Below are 19,000 nucleotides of genomic sequence, written 5' to 3' on the forward strand. Positions count from 1 at the left end.
TCCGGAAATCTACCTCCACGGCGGGAGCAGGCTTCTTCTTCGTCAAAAAGAAGGACGGCTCACTCCGTCCATGTATAGATTATAGAGGCCTTAACCAGATTACAGTGAAGAATAAATACCCCCTCCCGCTCATTCCTGAATTATTTGACCGCCTGAGGGGGGCTAGAATCTTCACCAAACTGGATCTCCGTGGGGCGTATAACCTGGTCCGTATCCGTCAGGGGGATGAGTGGAAGACGGCATTCAACACCCGGGACGGCCACTATGAGTACCTTGTAATGCCCTTCGGTCTCTGTAACGCTCCTGCCGTCTTTCAAGAGTTGGTCAATGACATCTTCCGTGACCTTCTCTACTCCTGCGTGGTGGTGTACCTGGACGACATCTTGGTCTTCTATCTGGACCTTCCTACTCACCGGAGGGATGTTCGTCAGGTCCTGCTCAGGCTCAGGCAGAACCACCTCTACGCTAAATATGAGAAGTGCATCTTTGAGCAGACCTCTCTTCCATTTCTGGGCTACATAATCTCTCAGACCGGCCTACAAATGGATCCTGAGAAACTGTCTGCCATCCAGAAGTGGCCCCGACCAGAGGGGTTGAAGGCTATTCAGCGGTTCCTGGGCTTCGCCAACTATTACCGCCTCTTCATACCGCACTTCTCTTCCCGGACTGCCCCTATCTCTGCGCTCACCCGTAAGGGTACTAATCCCAGAAGATGGCCGCCCGAAGCTGAGGAGGCCTTTCTTTCCTTAAAACAGGCCTTCTCCTCCGCCCCGGTGCTGCATCGTCCGGACGGCAACAAACAATTCTTCCTAGAAGTTGACGCTTCCTCCTCCAGAGCCGGGGCGGTATTTACCCAAAAGTCATCTTCCGGGAGAATGGTAACCTGCGGTTTTTTCTCCAAACTCTTATCCTCTTCTGAGCGCAACTATTCTATTGGAGACCGTCAATTGTTAGCCATTAAGCTGGCACTGGAGGAGTGGCGTTACCTGCTCGAGGGGGCTCTTCACCCGGTAATAATTTACACGGACCACAAGAACTTGGCTTACCTTCAGAGCGCCCAGAGACTTAACCCGCGCCAAGCCCGGTGGTCCTTGTTTTTTGCCTGCTTTGATTTTGTTCTTCATTTTCGCCCGGCAGACAAAAACATCAAAGCTGACGCCTTGTCCCGATCCTTCCTGGTGTCTGATCTAGAGGAGGAACCTAAGCACATCATTGATCCCGCCAGAGTAATGCAAGTGGCTCCCGTGAATCTAAATCGTCTCCCTCCCGGTAAGACGTTTGTAACTGTACCTGATCGGAAGAAGGTCCTACACTGGGGTCATTCGTCTAAGCTAGCTGGCCACGCCGGTCAGAAAAAGTCCCTCCAGCTCATTACCCGGCATTACTGGTGGCCTACCCTGCACAAGGATGTAATAGACTTTGTTTCTGCCTGTGTGTCCTGCGCCCGCAACAAAGTTCCGAGACACCTGCCAGCCGGTCGCCTTCTTCCTCTTCCAGTACCTGCTGCCCCGTGGCAGCATATTGCTATGGACTTTATAACGGATCTTCCTGTCTCTGCCGGTTGTACGGTCATTTGGGTGGTCGCTGATCGCTTCTCCAAGATGGCGCACTTCATTCCCCTGCCGGGTCTCCCGTCTGCACCCGAACTGGCTAAAGACTTTATCCGCCACATCTTCCGTCTCGATGGCCTGCCCCTCCACATCGTGTCAGATCGTGGGGTTCAGTTCACCTCACGCTTCTGGAGAGCCACATGTAAGTTGCTTGACGTCACTCTGGATTTCTCCTCCGCTTACCATCCACAGTCCAATGGTCAAGTGGAGCGGATCAATCAGAACCTGACCAGTTACCTCCGGCACTTCGTTAATGCCCACCATTCGGATTGGGTGGATCTCCTACCATGGGCCGAGTTCTCTTACAATAATCACGAGAGCGAATCTTCCTCCAAATCCCCATTTTTTGTAGTCTTCGGTCAGCATCCTCGGATCCCATTTCCCGTCTCCACCTCGGTGGACAATCCGGCTGCAGAATCTCTCGTTCGCGAATTCTCCTCCATTTGGGAGAGTACCCGATCCGCACTCCTTCAGTCGTCCGAACGGATGAAAAAACACGCTGACAAGAAACGCCTGGATCCTCTACAATTCCGTCCTGGAGATAAAGTCTGGCTCTCGTCCAAATATGTCCGGCTCAAGATTCCCTCCTACAAGTTAGGGCCTCGGTTCATCGGCCCACTGGAAGTTATCAAACAGATCAACCCGGTGGCCTATTAATTAAAACTCCCGGCCAACTTACGGATCCCTAACTCCTTCCATGTATCTCTCCTCAAACCCGTGGTACTTAACTCTTTTTCCAAGTCTACAGGTACGCCTCCTGCTCCAGTTTCTGCTGAGAACGAGTTTGAGGTAGAGAACATTCTTGCCACCAAAAGGGTAAGAGGAAAAACCTTTTTTCTGGTAAATTAGAAGGGGTTTAGTCCTGAGGAGAGAACGTGGGAGCCCCGGGAGAACATCCATGCCCCTCTCATCCTTGATAAATTTCTCTCTGGCCTAAAAAAGGGGGAGCCTAAAGGGGGGGTACTGTAGCGTCGGCGTCCCTGCCTCCTGCTAGGCAGGGACGCTCTTCCCCTCACCTCTCCGCTCTGTGCCCGGCGTCTTCCTCCCGCTCTGCTGGCAGCGCGCGCTGCTTACCGGCAACGGTGCTTAGGGAACGCGCGCGCGCGCTCCCCCTCTCTTTAAAGGGGCCGCGCGCGCCGTCCTAAGGAGTCCGGAGGACTTCACCATATATAAGGCACCTCCTCCAAAATGGAGGTGCCCGAGCAATGTTGTTGCAAAGCCTTCACTCTGCTTCAGCCCTCAGGTCCTGTTTCCAGTTACCTGCCAGTCACCTGCCAGATTCCTGCCTGTTACCTGCCAGTCACCTGACAGATTCCTGCCTGTTACCTGCCAGTCACCTGCCAGATTCCTGCTTGATACCTGCCAGATATCCGTTTACCTGCTTGCAAGCCTCCGGTCCGACGGTCTGCCTTCCGACACCTGTCAGTCTGTCTATGGACCAGCCTGCCCGCTCACCTGGGAGCGCTCGTCTGCTACCTGCCTGCTAGCCTACCTGGAGGCTCCGCCGTCACTTGCCGTGACCACCTGCCTGTCCAGAGACTCTTGTCTGCTCACCTGGGAGCGCTCATCTGCTACCTGCCTACTAGCCTACCTGGAGGCTCCGCCGTCACTTGCCGTGACCACCTGCCTGTCCAGAGACTCCTGTCTGCTCACCTGGGAGCGCTCATCTGCTACCTGCCTGCTAGCCTACCTGGAGGCTCCGCCGTCACTTGCCGTGACCACCTGCCTGTCCAGAGACTCTCGCCTGCTCACCTAGGAGCGCTCACCTGCTACCTGCCTGCTAGCCTACCTGGAGGCTCTGCCGTCACTAGCCGTGACCACCTGCCTGTCCAGACACTGTCCCTGTCACTTGCCGTGAGTACCCGTCCTTCTACCCAGAGACTGTCCCTGTCACTTGCCGTGACTACCTGCCCTTCTACCCAGAGACTGTCCCTGTCACTTGCCGTGACTACCTGCCTTTCTACCCAGAGACTGTCCCTGTCACTTGCCATGACTACCTGCCCTTCTACCCAGAGACTGTCCCTGTCAGTTGCCGTGATTACCTGCCTGTCTTCCCTGGGATCCACCCGCTTCCTTACAAGGACCGCCCCCTTGTATAGTTGCTCAGAGGTTCCGTCTCCCAGACCCGTTACATAGGTGACTCACTCCCCTGGGCCGTGGGGCACTCGGGACCGTGCTTCAGGGCAATGCTGGGAGTAGTAGTGGCGACCCGGTCCCGTGGCTCAGGGTGGTCAGACCAGTGGCAGCCTTTTATATGTTTTAGGTAATGTCCGACTACGCCACCCGTGGATTGCGGTCAGGGAGGACCGTCGCTGCAAGGCAGACCGCTGAGGCTGGTGTTGGGAATGCAGCAGGGAATAGTACAACTCCCCACGGGAGGAGTGTAGCCTCAGGGCAGTGTAATAGGATGCTGGGGGTGATGGTGCAGGCGCAGCAGTAACCACACAGAGTCCAATAATGCAGTCCAGGGTCTTTTACTGCAGATCTTATCACAGACCCACCAGGAGTACAGAGTAGGAATGGACCTGGGTGTCTGAGGGCATTCGTGCGAGCTCCGCTGGTCAGGGTGAGTGGGTAGGTCTACCGTTCTCTCTCAGCCCTTGCTGACTATCTCCCCCTTTAGTGGTATGATAGCCCACGTCCCTGAGCTTGCCGTGTACTATGCCTGTATGGCTTGCGACTCGGGCCTTAGGTACCTGTAGCTTCTCCGTGCTGTACCGGTCCCCCTGTGTGGCGGAGCCTCCAGGCTTCTTGGCCAAGGGACCTGAAATCCCTTGCGGGATGGTTATCTGCTGCAGGGCTTGCAACCCTGACAGCCTCGGACCCCAGTGTCCGATTGTGTAGTCTCTCTCTGCCAGAACCGGCTATCGTCGCCTCTGTCCCTGGCTTTCTGTTCCTCCTTTGCCTCCTGGACTCCTCAGCTGCGGCTGACCTGTCCCTCTCTTCTGGGAACCCTTCTGGATGCTTCAGAAGTGGGTCCTGGTCTCCCTAACCCTGCCCTCAGTTCCAGCTTTTATAGGGGCAGCCTGCTCCCCCTACTGGCCTGGGACAGGAAGTGCTGCATGCAAATGGTCCATGACCAGAGAACCTCCCTCTTGCTCTCAGACACAGCCTTACAATTTTGTGGCATCCAGGCCTGGGGTGACACATTCCCCCCTAGGAAAGCTTAGTACTCCGGGACTAAACAAGATACACGATACAGGGTATAAATTATAACATAAACATAACAGAGAAGAAAACAACAAACAACACCACATATTGAGTTCTTTAGGTCACAGTATGGCCTGTGACCGGGTGTCCATTTCACCCAATAAGGCGAAGTCTTAAATGGTGCGGGGTCCTGTCCAAAGCAAACCCCAAGCGTTGGCCCTGGGCGTGGCTGCAAGGCGAAGCTATCCACTTTAGACCACTCGGGGCCACGCCAGACAGGTTTTTCTTCCATGGCCGTCTTCGCAAAAGGCACCAAGTGCAACTATTTGCAATGTAGTTCCGGTTATCCAAAGTTCATAACCTGTCAGTCCATATATCTAGAAAAACTGGAGAAAAAACTATTAGTTACAGGTAACAAACATATTAAATATATACATGGTATATTTAGATCTTGTACCTATATCCTCCAGCGAGCTGGTGTTTGTCCCCTAGTGCTCCTGGTTGACCTCCTTAACCCACTGTCTGGTGGTGGACCAACCTGGCTTTCCCCACTATCATTGAGGGTACAGCTACTTGCTGGGTGTACAGGCAGGGCAGGCATCTGTCTGCGGGTCCTTTGGCTTACCCCAGGCATGGCAGGCTCACTGTCAGCAGAGGGTTGACTCTCCTGGGCTGCTGGCGTGGGTTCTTCCGCCTCTGGGGCCGCTTGCTCTTCTTGTTCTTCCTGTCCTCCTGTAGGCTCCTGCTGGGTAGGCTGAAGGAAGTGTAGGACGGGTACCACTATTGCGCCTTTTATCTGAGTCCAGGTCCGGGGGAACTCTCCGAGAACTGTGCTGATCATCTCTTCCTTGTCCTCTGCGGGTTCAAGGTCATCTTGATCTTCATATGGACTCTGTAGTTGCTCGGGGCACCGTTTTAGGTGGTCTCTGGAGACGGTGCTAGTGGTTTCTCCTCCATCCTTGGTAATCACACATACCTTCAGGTTGTCGTGGTCGGACTGCAGTACTGTGTATGGGTCTCTCTCCCACTGGACATCCAGCTTTTGAAGCCTTCTCTTCCGCTTCAGGACCTGCTCACCAGGTTCCAGGGGACCAGCAGGGGCGTGTTGGTTGAAAAGCCTCTCTTGCTTTTCTTTCGCTTGAGCCAGACTCCTCTCCACACTCTCCTGTACCTTCTTGTACTGTAGCCGCCGTTCCGTATCCCAGTCTGCGTCTGGGGAGGTGTTCTCAGGTGTCAGGACTCCCATCTCCAGGTTGATCGGCAGCTTACCTAGTCTTGCTCGCATCAGGTAAGCCGGGGTGCAATTTGTAGCATTCACCGGGATATGGTTGTACAAGTCAATCAGGTCTGGCAGCTTCTCCGGCCACAGGCTGCGTTCTTCCAGGGGTAACGTCTTGAGGAGATCGATGACGATATTGTTCATTTTCTCACACAGCCCGTTGGTTTGTGGGTGGTAAGGCGTTGTCCGAATTTTCCTACAGCCGTAGAGGTTGCAGAACTCCTGGAATACTTCAGCCTCAAACGCTGGACCTTGATCTGTCAAGACCTGTTCCGGATACACATGTGGACGGCAGAAGTGTTGCTGGAAGGCTCTGGCCGCAGTTTGGGCTGTCAGGTCTTTAACAGGAACCACTACCAGAAACCGGGAGTAATGGTCCACAATTGTCAGGACATAGACGCAGCCCGACCGGCTTGGAGCCAATTTCACATGGTCCAGAGCTACCAGCTCAAGAGGCTGCCTGGTGACGATGGGCCTCAAGGGTGTCTGCTGGCTGGTACGGTCCTTCCTTCTGAGGTGACATGGGCCGCAGTCCCTGCTCCACGTCTTGATGGCCCTTCTCATGCCGACCCAGTGGAACAGCTCTCTCAGTAGGAACTCCAGTTTCTTCCACCCGAAGTGTCCCGCTCTGTCATGGTAGGCCTCCAGGATCATTGCTGCATCTCACCTTGGGACCACTATCTGCCAGGTCAGCTCGCGCGTCCGGTGGTTGACAAGCCTTCTGCACAGCTTACCCTCGTAGAGGAATAGCCTGCTTTTCTCCTTCCATATCAGCTTGGCTTATTCTGGAGCGTCCGGGCCAGGGCTAGCGTCTTCCTGGGTTAACATGTCTTTCACCAGGCGTATTGCAGGGTCACTATCTTGCGTTTCAGTCCAGCCGTGGTGGGGTAAGGGGTTGAACATGACGGTGGTTAGGTCTTTGTCTCTTACCCGGTGAGAATGCTGAGTGGCCCCATACCGGTGGAACGCAGGGAGCTCTATTTCCTCCAGCTCTTCCGAGTCGTCTTCTCCTTCAGGTAGGTGGGGCATTCTTGATAGGGCGTCTGCGTTGGCGTTGGTTCTGCCCGCCCGGTATTTGATTGTGAAGTCATAATTGGATAGCCGGGCCATCCACTGCTGTTCTAGGGCACCTAGTCTTGCATTGTCTAGATGTGTCAACGGGTTGTTGTCCGTGTACACGGTGAACTTTGCGGAGGTCAGGTAATGCTTAAACCGCTCTGTGACGGCCCATACCACTGCCAAGAATTCTAGCTTGAAGGAGCTGTAGTTCTCCGGGTTTCTTTCAGTGGGCCTCAGCTTCCGGCTGGCATACGCGATCACCCTTTCTCTGCCCTGTTGGTTCTGTGACAGTACGGCTCCCAGCCCCACATTACTGACATCTGTGTGGAGGATAAAAGGCTGGCCATAATCAGGGTAGGCCAGGATCTCATCCCCCATGAGGGCCATCTTCAACTGGCGGAAGGACTCCTCTTCCGGCTTGTCCCACTTGAAGGGTGGCTTGTGACTTCTGGATTTAGATTGCCCTATCAGGAGGTCCTGCATAGGGGCAGCCATCTTAGTGAACCCAGGGATGAACCTTCAGTAGGAGCCTACCAACTCGAGGAATTGCCTCACTTCCTTGATGTTAGAGGGGCTTGGCCAGCTCTTGATGGCTGTAACTTTGTCGGGGTCGGGGGCTACTCCCTCTGCACTCACCACGTGTCCTAGGTATTGGACCTTCGGTTTTAACAGGTGGCACTTTGAAGGCTTCACTTTCAGGCCATAGCCTGACAGGGCGTCGAACACCTCGGCCAGGTGCTTTAGATGGTCCTCGAAAGTCTTCGAATAGACGATCACGTCGTCCAGGTAAAGGAGGACCGTCTCGATGTTTCGGTGCCCTAGACAGCATTCCATCAGCCTCTGGAAGGTCCCTGGTGCGTTGCAGAGCCCAAAGGGCATACAGTTGAACTCGCTCAGTCCCATCGGGGTGGTGAAGGCGGTCTTCTCCTTGTCAGCCTCTGCCACAGGAACCTGCCAGTACCCGCTAGTAAGGTCCAAAGTAGAGAAGAAATTAGCTGATTTTAGAGCTGCGAAAGACTCCTCTATTCTAGGTAACGGGTACGCATCTTTATGGGTGATACGATTGATTTGTCTATAGTCCACGCACATTCTCATGGTACCGTCTTTCTTTTTTACCAAAACCAAGGGGGCTGCCCAGGAGCTACAGCTATCTCTAATGACCCCAGCTTCTTTCATTTCTCTCAGCATACCTTTGGCGTTCTGATAATGCGCAGGGGGTACAGGCCTGTGTCTCTCTTTTATTGGTGGGTGGCTCCCCGTGGGGATATGGTGTTCTATCCCTTTTACTCTGCCGAAGTCTAGCGGGTGCTTACTAAAAATTATCTTGTACTCCTGAACCACCCGGTAGACTCCTTGTTTTTGGTGCAGGGGAGTGGTCAGCACCCCAGTTTCTGGCACCAGTCCTCCTTTTGTTTCTGGGAGCCATTACCCTCCACCTGTGGAGATGGAGGCAACGGTTCCACGGCCCTGATAGCTTTGTGCTCAACAGCAAACAGTTTGGCAAGTGTAGCGTACCTGGGTAGGTGTACTTCCTTCTCCCCAATGTTGAGAATGCGAATGGGCACCCTCCCATGACGGACATCAACCACCCCCCGGGCTGTCAAAATGGTGGGCCTGCTGTCTGAGTACACGGGTTCTACCATGGCTTGGTAGTCTCTGCCTCTCAACCCAATTGCAGTCCGACACCAGATCATCATTTCACTTTTGGGAGGCATGGAAATGGGGAATGGGTCACTCATTCTTACGCTACCGATCTCACCACCAGACAGTTCTACCTGCTGCCGTCTCATCAGGGCTCTTATCTCTTTCTGGAGGACCCTCTGTTGGCTGGAGCTCGCATTCATCGCCACCTGCTGTAAAATCACAATTACTTCTGAAAGACAGTTTTCAATTACATTAGTATCCACAGTTATTTTAGGGTGACTTTCACGACGGTCAATGTCCACAATGATCACTCCCTGTGCCGGAAGTTCCACCTTACCAATCTTGATGATCATCTCTCTGAACCCCACCTGCGGCACGGGTTGGCCATTGCTGGCAATGATGCTTAAGTCATCGTCTGGGTAGTGGGTTATGTCAGCGTCACTCCAGTACCGCGTGAAAAGTATTTAGGGGATGGTAGTCACTTGAGACCCGGTGTCCAGCAGTGCACTCATGGGGATACCGTCCAGCACTACGGGTAAGACCGGGCGTCCCCCCACGTACTTATCACGCCAATTAGACGGGCCTGATGACCTTATGCCTGGGGGTTGGCCCTCTGCCCCTGGTCGGACCCATTTAAAGTACAGTACCTTGCTATGTGTCCTGGCTGACTGCAACGGCGGCAAATCGGCTGTCCATCCTCAGTGTAGCGGTCGGCGGGCCTCCCTCTGAACGGCGGGATCCTCCTCTGTCGACGCCACGGGACATCCTCCGGACTGGAAGCCAGCTCGATTGGTCTTGACGGTTCCACCTGCAACGACTGTACGGTCCTGGTTATTGCAGCCACACTCTTTGTTAGCTCCTGGACCTGATGGTGCAGGTCTGCAGGCTGGGATGGATTTAGGGCCTGTGCATCTGCCTCCACAAGGTCTGCGGGGTAGGGCGCTGTCCCCGGTGGTAAGTGATGACAGGGCGCCGGGAAGCTACAGCGCTACCTGCTGCGGGTTCTCTGAGCACCCGGATGGCCCGATCCTTGAACTGCGCAAAAGTCAAATCGGGGTTCTGTAGGGCCATGACGCGCAGCTGGGTTCTGTGGGCGCTGGACAGCAGACCTTCTATGAACTGGTCAGTCAACAGTTTATCAGAGTCCTGCACGCTACCAGGGTCAGCTTGTTTGATAGCTCTCAGGGCTTCTTGCAGGTTCAAGGCATAGTCTCTGATACTATCCTGGGCCCGCTGCTTACAGCCATAGAACCGCATTTTGATTTCTGCTGAGTTACGGGTATCAAAGGTACTCCGCAGCCAGGTCAGAATGTCCTTTACTGTCCTTTTCTCCTCATCTGACCATGATTTCACTTCCCGCTGGGCTGCACCGGTGAGCTGCCCCGTCAGAATGCTCACTTTCTGTTCTTCTGTCAGGGGAAAAACTTTGAATAAACTGTGCAGTCTTTCCCTAAAGTCAGTTAAGTTATGGGGGTCCCCTGAGTATTGGGGTAGCAAGGCTGCTCCGGGGATGTAGGGCATAGAGAACGGCATCACCGCTGCTGCAGCCCCGCCGGTTGTAGAGGGCCCCTCCGCGTCCATCATCTTCCTCCCCCCTAGTTAAGCGTGGCCTACCTTCCGACGATCCTCTTCTGTAGGCCGAGGCTCCGCTGGTGCTGCTCCATGTGAGAACCTTGTGTCGCGTCCTGGTGACATCAGCGTCGCTCTCTCTCCCTTCCAGGACCTTGCGCAGCGTCGGTGCGTAGGGCGGGGCTTCAAGTCTCGCGCACTTGGGACGTCCACGCCCCTCTTCTTCCCGCGCGGCGTCCCGAAGATGGCTGAAGATGGCGGGAAAATGGCTGAAGATGGCGGGAAACTGCTGAAGATGGCGGGAGACGGCTGAAAAGAGCGGGAAACGGCTCCGGATGGCGGGAAACTTCTTTTTTTTAAGGTACGTATACAGTCTTTTTCAGCCACGCAATACCCGTTGGTGGTGGGTTGGTCACAATCCTGCCGACTACGCCAAAGCTGACTCGCCCCCCTGGGCCGTGGGGCACTCGGGACCGGGCTTCAGGGCAATGCTGGGAGTAGTAGTGGCGACCTGGTCCCGTGGCTCAGGGTGGTCAGACCAGTGGCAGCCTTTTATATGTTTTAGGTAATGTCCAACTACGCCACCCGTGGATTGCGGTCAGGGAGGACCGACGCTGCAAGGCAGACCGCTGAGACTGGTGTTGGGGATGCAGCAGGGAATAGTACAACTCCCCACGGGAGGAGTGTAGCCTCAGGGCAGTGTAATAGGATGCTGGGAGTGATGGTGCAGGCGCAGCCGTAACCACACAGAGTCCAATAATGCAGTCCAGGGTCTTTTACTGCAGATCTTATCACAGACCCACCAGGAGTACAGGGTAGAAATGGACCTGGGTGTCTGAGGACATTCGGGCGAGCTCCGCTGGTCAGGGTGAGTGGGTAGGCCTACCGTTCTCTCTCAGCCCTTGCTGACTATCTCCCCCTTTAGTGGTATGATAGCCCACGTCCCTGAACTTGCCGTGTACTACGCCTGTATGGCTTGCGACTCGGGCCTTAGGTACCTGTAGCTTCTCCGTGCTGTACCGGTCCCTCTGTATGGCCGTTTTTCTGCACCATTTACTTGTTGGCACTGCAGAATACAGTCAGATCCTTTCCATATTACAGCGCTAAAAATCCATCTATTTAAAACTGTGGTTTGTTCGTCACACGGATCACATATAAGTGGGCTGAAAATTCTGCCATTTCTGGCCTCCATTGAAATTGTGTTGCAGTGTGTCAGTGAAGTTATTGACACGAGGTCGCAGTTAAAAATAGTTACCTACAAGCCAGCTATTTAAAACTGTGGTTTGTCCGTCACATGGATAAAATATTAGTGCGCTGAAAATTCGGCCTTTTCTGACCTCCATTGAAATTTTGTTGCAGTGTGTTAGCAAAGTTATTTACACCAGTTCACTGCTTCTTCTGCTGTTGTGCGTGCAAGCCAATCCTCTGTCCATGGCGCATGCAAAGTTGCCTTCTGCCCTGCACCCGTCGTTGCACACTTTCAACTAGCACCACCAGCTAGAACGTCCACGTCCTTGTCCCAGTGCAGCGTTCAGTTGTCCCTACCCCAGTCCTTGGAACGCAAGCGCAAATACACAGCCAACGCCACACAGGCCACACTACTAAATTCACACATTTTGCGACTGCTTGCGCTTGAAATGTTGCCTTTTAGGCTCGTGAAGATGGAAGCTTTCCGCAATCTGATTGCGGCAGCCATCCCTCGGTACTTGGTCTCCAGCCGCCACTATTTCTCCTGGTGTGCCGTCCCCGCATTACACGAGCACGTGCTCCACAACATAAGCCATGCTCTCAACGAGGCAGTAACTGGGAAAGTCCACCTAACCATGGACATGTGGACTAGTGTTGAGCCACCCCCGTAGTGTTCGAGTTCGGTTCGGTTCGTCGAACACCCGTGTGTTCGCCGAACTGTTCGTCGAACTGTTCGTCGAACACCTTCGAACACCGTTAAAACCAATGGCAGGCAAACAAAAACACATAGAAACACATAGAAAACACCTTCAAAGGTGTCCAAAAGCTGACAAACTGCTCAGAAGACATAACTAACACATGGAAAAGTGACAAGTACATATAGTCATGCGAAAATAAAAGAGGTGGAGGAGTAAAAGGAGGGGGAGACACAGATATAGGCATGTCATGCCCTTCTAAAATCCAAAAAGTGAGAAGCCGACACGGCCAGTCCGCTCCTGCCCGTGCCACCTCCGTGTTGCCGGGTTTGTGCCAGAGCCGCGGTGAACCCTGACGGCCAGCCCCCCTCTCCCAATACTGGTGCCTGTCCGCTGGTGGGTCGAGCGAGCCCCCCTGTGGTGGAGGCAGCTCTAAGCTTTTTAATTTAAATTGTCTCTCTAATTTGAATGAATACACTTTAAATCCATTTACAAGGATCGATTGGAGGGCAAGTCTCATGCCAGCAGCCGCGGTAATTCCAGCTCCAGTAGCGTCCACTAAAGCTGCTGCAGTTAAAAAGCTTTTATAAGGATCGAGCTCGGCTGTCCACCGCAAGGCATTCTACTGCCAGTCCCAGCCCCTATGCCTTGGGGTGCCTCCTGATGCTCTTCACTAAGTATCCCATGGTCCCGAAGCATTTCCTTTGAAAAAATTAAGTGTCTAAACTACAGGTGGTGCAGCTTGCTTAACAGCCGGGATAATCCGCTCACTAGCAGACACTGCTACTAGGCACAAAGTATTTCCTGGGCTAGATGCAGTTAAAAATTTGTAATTAGATACTCTCGTTGGATGCTGAGAAAGCATTCCATAGAGTCTCCTGGCACGCCATATATGATTCTCTTAAAAAGCTTGGGGTAGGGGTCTAGGGGACCCTTTTATAGCCAAAATCACGGCCCTGTATCGCAATACGTCACCTAGGCTGAAGATAAATGGAACTGTAGCACCCTGAGAGCTCGGTTGCTACAGACGTATTGCACCTCACCCAGAGGTGTGATATCTCACTCTCAGGTAAGGATGGAGTGTGGATCAGGACCCGACACCTGCATGCATTACACCACATTGCCGTGGGGCAGGGCGACCAATATGCCCCTGAGATGGGAACGACAGTCCCTGTCCCTGGCTGGAGTGGGGGGAGGGAACACTGAGGAGGGGGAACCCTGTAGTGCAGGAGCAGGGAGGAAGCAGTTCCTGGGTGCATTGAGAAGGGAGTATAAAAGGTGGGCACCATCTTAGTTCAGTGCAGAGAAGTCTGAGCAGAAGTGGCAGGGAGCAGGGGCTCTGCATGAGCTCTGCTCCGGAGGCGGGCCTAGTAACAGAGGCCCAGGCCTGGAAGAGGGAGAAGGAAGGAAGAGGAGCGGAGAAGGCTCCAGGAACGAGGAATGAAGGGATCCCAGGGGTGCGGACGGGCGAGTCGCCACCGCACGCCCGAATCCACCTGCGTGGAGGGGTCAGGCCAAAGGGGGAGACCGGTCCCCGAACTAGTGGAGGCAGGAAACGACCCTCAGCTAGAAACCGGAGGCTCTGACATTTTATGTGGCGCAGCCCCTCGCTACACCCACTATCAAGGCACCACATAGGGTCAGGGAAACTGGCGCCAAGTTTACCAAGAGGAGGCCCGAGGCAGCCGGACAGAAGTGTTGGTAAGAAAGGCCAGACAAAGGACACACAAAGGGGGTCCTCTGAAGTGCTCCAAAGTTATCTGGGAGTTGTCTGAGCCCCTCACCTGGTGAGCACAGTACGACGTGGGCAGCCGTTACCTGCAGACGTGGTCTGGATAATAAGAACTGTGAGTAAAGGCCCTGAACTGCATCACTGACTCCGTGTCGTTACTGCTGCTGCCCTGCACCATCACCCCCATCCTCCGCATACACTGCCCTGAGGCTATACTCCTCCCGTGGGGAGTTATGCTACGCTCTGCTGCACCCACAACACCAGCCTCAGCGGTCTGCCCTGTAGCGGCGGTTCACTCTGACCGCAATCCACGGGTGGCGTAGTCGGATATTTAAACATCAAAACCACATAAATAGTTCCGCCACTGGTTTGACCGCCCTGAGCCACGGAACCGGGTCGCCGCCACGGAGACTACAACCACCAGCATCCACCAAAAAGGGTCCGGCTCCGGGTGTCCCAAGGCCCAGGGGGTGCGTCAGAACATTTTCATCACCTTTCACAATCACCAATGGGACAAGGCAGTGATGTCCTCTGTCCCCTCTCTTATACATCCTAGTGACGGAGCACCTGCTCTCATCAATTCGCCATAACCCCAATATTAGGTGGATTGAGGTGGGAGGCACCGAGTACAAGTGCTCTCTATTTGCTGATGATGTCCTAGTATATATCACTCAATCACATATATCCATCCATGCTGTTATGGCTGAAATAGATCACTTTGTTACATGGTAAAATTTTAAAATCAATGCAGCGAAGTCTGAGGCCCTCGATGTCTCCCTCCCCAAATCCATATAGGATTACATCTAGTCCAACTTTCCCTTTGCCTGGCCCTCAGAGGGTATCAAATACTTAGGAATTCCTATTCATAGAGACCTCTCCCATCTATGTTATCTTAATTTTGGGCTCTTTATTGAACAACTCCATACAGACCACGGTTGGCAAGTTAGAACTGTAAGATTCACTACGTGAACCACTGGTGTTTTGTGGAAAAGCACATGTACACTGCGTTCCAAATTATTATGCAAAAAGTGTTTAGGAGTGATAAGGGAAGAATTTGTTTGTTTGTCAGTTAAACTCATTGATGGTGATGTGTGTCAGGGCTCTTTATATCACTGTAAGCAATTGCAGACACCTGTGCTAATTAGTTTGGCAGGTGTGTCCAATGAAAGGCAAGACTACTTAAGAAGGCTCTCTCACATTATTAAGCAGCCTACATTTTCTGCCAAAATGGGAAAGAAAAAGGATGTGTCGGCTGCTGAGAAGCAACAAATTGTGGAGTGTTTAGGTCAAGGCATGACTACAATCAACATTGTGCGATGATCAGGATGAAGTGTCTTGGCAATCAAGAAGTATGTAGCTGATTCACAGTACACACGTGTGTGTGCTGATAAGGGCAAATTGAGGACTCTTTCCTACAGGCAATTACGTCAGGTTGAAAGAGCAGCGGCAAAAAAGCCTTGTCATAGCAGCAGACAAGTTTTTGAAGCTGCTTGTGCCTCCAACGTCCCCCGAAGCTGTGCATGCGCCATCCTGTCGACCTCCTCTATCCACTTCACACAAGCAGAAACGGCTCCAGTGGGCCAAACATTACATGAAGACTGATTTCAAAACTGTTTTGTTCACGGATGAGTGCCGTGCAGCGCTCGATGGTCCAGATGGATGGAGTGGAGGATGGCTGGTTGATGGACACCCCACGCAAACACGGCTACAGCGCCAACAAGGAGGAGGTGGAGTAATGTTTTGGGCTGGAATCATGGGGAGAGAGATTGTCGGCCCCTTTAGGATCCCTGAAGGCGCTAAAGATGAACTCCATAATGTATGTGGATTTTCTCAAACAGCACTTCCTGCCATGGTTCAAGAAGAAGAACCGTGTATTTCACAGCAAGATCATTTTTCTGCATGATAATGCACCATCTCATGCTGCACATAAAACATCTGCATCTCTGGCTGATATGGGCATAAAAGGGGACAAACTTATGGTGTGACCCCCATGCTCCCCTGACCTCTACCCCATTCAGAACCTTTGGAGCATCATTAAAAGGAGTGTCTATGATGGCAGGAGGCAGTTCACATCTAAGCAACAGCTCTGGGAGGGTATTCTGTCCTCATGCAAAACAATTGAAGCAGAAACCATCCAAAACCTGACAAATTCAATGGACGAGAGAGTTCAGAAGCTCCTTTCGAACAAGGGGTCCTATGTGAAAATGTAACATCACCTAGAATAAAGTTTTGAGTTGAAAACTGTTTGATTTCAGTTTCTAACAACCTGCTAATGCTTATAATTTCAAAAATGACCATTTTTTTGGTCTTCATTAAAATGAAAAGGTTGATCGAAAAGTTTGGGGGATCTAAGAGTGTGGCAACCCAGTAGTCATGATTACTTCGAATTCTGACAATATGAGGGTCATGCTGCAGGTAGTGCAGCAAGAAGGCACTTATGTGCCTTGCGCATCTCGGAGCCCCAAAATTATTTTCCGGGCTAGATGCAGCTAAAAATTATTTTTAATTTTAAATCTGGTGAAGCTTTAGTATAGATGGCCTAATAGGATCAGTGCTGCACACTGCTACAAAGCCCAAATTATTTTCCAGTCAAGATACAGATAAACATGATTAGTAATTTGAAAGCTTAAAACGGTTGGTAGGGTGATTTTAACCAATCATCAAGCTTTTACTCTCCCCAGGATGACACAGGGGTAGAAAAGTCGTTTCGGATCCATGATTTGTTCATCTTTATGAACGTGAGTCTGTCTACATTATCAGTGGAGAGCCGCGTGCGCTTATCTGTCAGCACACCACCAGCAGCGCTGAACACACGTTCAGACAGAACGCTGGCTGCGGGGCATGACAAGATCTCCAAGGCGTAAGTGGCTAGCTCCGGCCATTTATCCAGATTGGAAGCCCAAAAAGAGCAAGGGTCCAGTGACACAGTCGTGGCTTCAATGTTTACTTGGAGATACTCCTGTACCATCGTCTCTAGGCGTTGACTATGTGTCAGACTTCTTGTCTCCTGTGGCCTTGCAAAGGATGGGCTAAAAAAGTGGTGAAATGATTCCGCAAAATTGATGTTACCAGCAGATACTGTGGTTCTGTTACGGTTTGAGTGCTGAACACTTGACGGTCCCACGGTTGGCAAGATGGAACTGTGAGATTCACTACGTGCACCACTGGTATTTTGTGGAAAAGCACATGTAAGATTCTGCAACAGTCTCTGCTGATACTCCTGCATGCGTGCATCCCTTTCTATGGCAGGAATAATTTCTGCAAATTTACTTTTGTACCGGGGATCTAACAGTGTGGCAACCCAGTAGTCAGGATTATTTCTAATTCTCACAATTCAAGGGTCATGTTGCAGGTAGTGCAGCAAGAAGGCACTCATGTGTGTTGCGCATCCAGGAGCACCAAGTCCCTGTTGTGTTGGTGGCGAGGTAACAATCATGCTTCCTTCCTCTGTCCTCTCCCCCCAACCTCGCACAACAGAAATGTGATCAAGGTCTCCCTCATCTGATGAGTCTTCCATCAGTTCGTCCTCCACTTCTTCCTGGGCTCCTGCACCTTCCTCACTAGTTTGGCTGCTACCATGCGCCCTGGTAAAACCATCTCCCCCACCCTCACATGCCTGCCGCCTTGGTGCTGCCGACCGTCTGGACCTTGCAGATGTTAGCCCTTCCGCATACAACTCCTCCTCCTCTACTTCCTCCACCTCCTCTTGTGCCACCACCTGACTCCGAATTCTGTTTAACATGTGCTCCAGCATGTAAATCACCGGAATAGTCATGCTGATAATGGCATCGTCAGCACTAAACATCTTCGTCGCCATTTCAAAACTGTGCAGAAGGGTGCATAGGTCCCTGATCTGAGACCACTCCTCCAGCGTGATTTGCCCCACCTCTGAATCTCGTTGGCCCAGGCTATACGTCAGAACGTATTGCACCAGGGCTTGTCGGTGCTGCCACAGTCGCTGCAACATGTGCAGAGTTGAATTCCACCGGGTAGGCACATCGCATTTTAGCCGGTGAAGTGGCAGGCCCAACGACTTCTGTAGAGATGTAAGTCGCTGAGCTGCGGGATGCGAACGGCGGAAGTGAGCACACAGCGACCGTGCCCTCTGCAGAAGGCCATCTAGTCTGGGATAGTGGGCTAAAAATTGCTGGACAACCAGGTTCAACACGTGAGCCATACAAGGCACGTGTGTGACATTGCCCCGGCGAAGGGCCGCACCCAGGTTTGCAGCATTGTCGCACACGGCCTTCCCTGGTTTCAGGTCCAGTGGAGACAACCATTCATGAAATTGGTTCTCCAGAGCTGACCACAACTCCTTAGCTGTGTGACTCACATTTCCCAGACATTTCAATGTAAAAACCGCCTGATGACGTTGAGCCCTACTGCCAGCATAGTAAGGAGGTGTGCAGGATCCCTTCTGCGCAGTTAGAAAGCTTGTGGCATGACCAGACAGGCTTTGGGTGCAGGTGGAAGACCGAGAGGAGGTTGAGGAGGCAGAAGCAGTGGAGGAACTTTGACATAAAGAGGATTGACGCACAACTCGTGGGGACGGCAAGACTTGGACAGCAGCCCCTTGTCCTGCTGTCACCATAGTTACCCAGTGCCCAGTCAGCGACATGTAACGCCCCTGTCCATGCCTACTCGTCCAAGTGTCTGTGGTGAAATGCACCCTGTCACACACAGAGTTTCTCAAAGAAGCGGTGATGTTATGTGCGACATGCTGGTGGAGCGCAGGCACACCTTTCTTTGAGAAGTAGCGCCGACTGGGCATCTGGTACTGGGGCACTGCGACGGACATAAGGTCTCGAAAATCCTCTGTGTCCACCAGGCGGAAAGGCAGCATTTCTGTAGCCAAGAGCTTGCAGATGGTGAAATTCAACCTCTTAGCTTTCTCATGGCTAGGAGGAAATGGTCTTTTACTTGTCCACATCTGAGGGACCGAGGGCTGGCTATTGTGCTTAGACGGGGTTGATAAGGGTGTCCCCGGCAAACTGCCGGTCTGTGAGGAAGATGCAGGCGGACATGTTAGGTTGCCTTGATCCAAAGGTGGTGCTATCGATGTCAGACAGCGCTC

The sequence above is a fragment of the Phyllobates terribilis genome, unplaced genomic scaffold (genome assembly GCF_046119375.1).
Source record: "Phyllobates terribilis strain yellow unplaced genomic scaffold, ASM4611937v1 Scaffold_3__8_contigs__length_932513732, whole genome shotgun sequence".
NCBI lineage: Eukaryota > Metazoa > Chordata > Amphibia > Anura > Dendrobatidae > Phyllobates > Phyllobates terribilis.